Source organism: Chlorocebus sabaeus, chromosome 26 (genome assembly GCF_047675955.1).
Source record: "Chlorocebus sabaeus isolate Y175 chromosome 26, mChlSab1.0.hap1, whole genome shotgun sequence".
NCBI classification, from domain to species: domain Eukaryota; kingdom Metazoa; phylum Chordata; class Mammalia; order Primates; family Cercopithecidae; genus Chlorocebus; species Chlorocebus sabaeus.
The window spans coordinates 29,493,050-29,496,488 of record NC_132929.1 but is presented as its reverse complement, the minus strand read 5'-3'; positions in this window follow the sequence as shown (position 1 = coordinate 29,496,488).

Here is a 3,439-nt window from a genome sequence, read left to right as displayed (position 1 = left end):
GGTCTTACCTAGGCTGCAGTGCAGTGGTATGGTCACAATTCACTGCAGACTCCATCTCCCATGCTCAGATGATCCTCCCACCTCAGCCTCCCTAGTATCTGGGACTAAAGGCATGCACTACCACGCCCACCTAATTTTTTTGTAGGGACAAGGTTTTGTCATGTTGCCCAGGGTTGTCTTGAACTCCAGGACTTAAGGGATCCTTCTGCCTCGGCCTCCCAAAGTGCTGCGATTACAGATGTGAGCCACCATGCCAAGCCTATTGCAGAGACTTTTAATGGCCTCCCAGGGTTCCCTTAGTCTTTAAACACCTCATTCTAGCAAGAGCTGGGACAATAGATATTTACATATTCTCTAAATTTGTATTACAGTGTCTGTTATTTCAATCTGCTTAGTATGATAAAAGTAGGGACCTGTCCTCTATTTTTTTAAGATATATGAAGTGATGTTTTGAGATACATATACATTGTGAAATAATCACCAAAGTCAAGCTATTTAATGTATACATCACCTCACATAGTTACCTTTGTGTGTGTAGTAAGAACATTTAAGATCCACTCTTAGCAAATTTCAAGTATAGAATACAATAAGCTATAGTCATCTTGCTGGACATTAGAGCTCCAGAACTTACTCATCCTATATAACTAAAACTTTTTGTACTCTTTGACCAACATCTCCCCACTTCCCCCAACCCCCAGCCAGCCTCTAGCAACCACCATTCTACTCTCTGATTTTATGAGTTATATTTTTTTACATTCTACGTATGAATGAGACCATGCAGTATTTGTCTTTCTTTGCCTGGCTTATCTCATTTGGCATAATGTCTTCCAGGTTCATTCATGTTCAGGATTTTATTTTTAGACCAAACAATATTCCATTGTATGTTTTTGTGTACATGTGTAAGTGATATAATATAAACATAATATATATGATGTAATATACATAAAGATGAATCCTTATACATTCATTTGTCAATGGACACTTAAGACACTTAGATTGTTTCTATATCTTGGCTATTGTGAGTAATGCTCCAATGAACATGGGAGTAGAGATAGCTCTGTGAGATACTGTTTTCATTTCCTTCGACTACACCTGTAGTGGGAGTGCTGGATCATACAGTAGTTCTGCTTTTAATTTTTTTAGGAAATTTCATACTGTTTTCCATAATAGTTACACTATTTGCCTTCTATATTTTAAAACCTAAACTTAAGCAGAGAGTTTCATGTGTTATGCATTCATTGTCCAACAAATATAAGTCATATCTGCTTGTGATCTTCTGTCTATGCATGCCTCAGTTCCAAGGCCCTTGGAATGTCTGTTTTCCTTAGAGACATTTAAAAAAACATATCCAACACTTACTATGTACCATTACAGTTCCTATTCACTTGTCTCATTAATCCACAACATCTCTAGGTTGGAACTAACTATTCTTCAGATGAATAAAATAAGGCATCAAAAAGGCTAAGTAACTTGCCCAAGGTATCAGAACTAGTTAATGATAGAGCCAGAGTACAAACACAGAAGCTGATTCCAAAATGTACGCTCATGCCTATAAAAATGTGGAGTCTTTTCTCAATAATCTGATTTGAGGTTGATGAAAATAACATTTTATTTAAGAAACAAAGCTTGAGATCTCAACATTTTAAGGTTTTCCTATAAAGTTCAGAATACCATACTTTTTATGTTTGGAATTTTCCAAAATAGAGTATTACTTTGTGAAAGTAATATGATGATATTCCCCATGACCTGGAGGCAGACAGAATAGAGTTAGTTCAGCAAACACTAAAACAATGATTTTGTTCATTTTTAATGAAATTATTTTTAGGATGATATATTCTATTTGTACAGGGCAAGGACACAGCGCATATAGATAGAAATTTAAATGAGTATTTTCTTTAAAATATTTGTATTATAAATTAGTATGCATTATAATGTACATTTATGTATATAAATTATTTTGGATATAACAAATGTTTCATCACTTACGAATGAGTGAAGTTAAAATCCCATAACTTCCTCAAATGCTACTTAAAGGAATTATTTGATAAATATGGTACCATTCTGAAATGGAAACTGAACCAAAAGAGTCTACCATTTCAGGAGAAATGTTCAATTTTCCCCAACCAAAAGGTTTCCTTATTGAACATCCAACAAGATTAAAAATCTTAACTCTAAGCCTTGCATTTGGCCAGGTAAACTAGTCAATCAATAAGCCAGCCAACCCATTAGATATTATTAAGTGTGTATGATATTCATGTTAAAGAGTCACTGAAATTCAAGTTTTTTGACCTATGTCGCTGCACAACGTCACTGTACATCACATCACAATTCCTTTTAATATGCTTCCAAGAGCTAAATACCAATTGCTCTCTATCTCAGATGGAAACTTCAATATCTTCCTTCATTTTCATTATTCCACAACACCAACATAGCTGTCAGAAAGGTTTTCAGTCATTAAGTAACTTCTCATTCATAGCAAATCAGGTTATACGTATGGCTTCTTATCCAACCTAAACTTGAACACAGTCCTTCAGCTTCCAGTGTTCCAAGAGTAGATACTGTCTCCTGCCTGCTTTCCTTATCCTACTTTCGGGCTACAGAACATTGTCAGAGTAGGTCTTGAACAGTCATGTCACTGATCTGATCATTGTGAACACCTTGGAGATTATGGGAATTCTCACTCTGTTGATTTGGCTGAGGGCAATGGTAGTCAAAAAGGACAAAATGATCTGATTGGCCCTGTGGCCATCTAGTTCCAAATGGAGATATTGTCACAATCTTAAATTAGTGAAGAGGACTTTGATTGGATTTGTGTTGCTCTGGTTGGATTTCAAATTCAGAAAACTTAATTAGAATGGAAATTATTTTCTCTTGAGAGATTGAACCCTGAAATATTTCAAATGACATTTGATGGATGTGCTTCTGATTTATTTTGATAGGCTCCATCAAGCAATCTTGTTATGTCGATCAATATGTCTGAGCCCTTTGATTTACACCAGGAAATTGTAATGTGTTGCATCTGCTGGGATCAAGCCAATCTTGAAATCTGAGATGGTCTGATGTTATGCAGTCTGCATTAGCTTTGCAGTTCCAATATGGAGACAAATATCTATACATCACCATAATGTATTTGAATTTTTAATGACTATTTTATCCTCTGTGTTGGAGAATATGTTTTAGACAAGCAAATATATTGGCATTATCTTGTCTTTATTTCAAACAGGATCAAAATCCAAATTGACTGTATGATCATCATTGGCATCTTCCAAAGTTGCTTTCATCAGAACCTATGTCCCAGCATTCCAGCCCCACCACTGTCCCTACCAACCCTTTGAAGCTTCTACTTCTGATTTTTTCCTCCATCTGGTCTATCATCCATTCTTATGACATTATTTTCTTCCTTCATACCTTCTATTATTGCAAAATGAATTTCACTGAC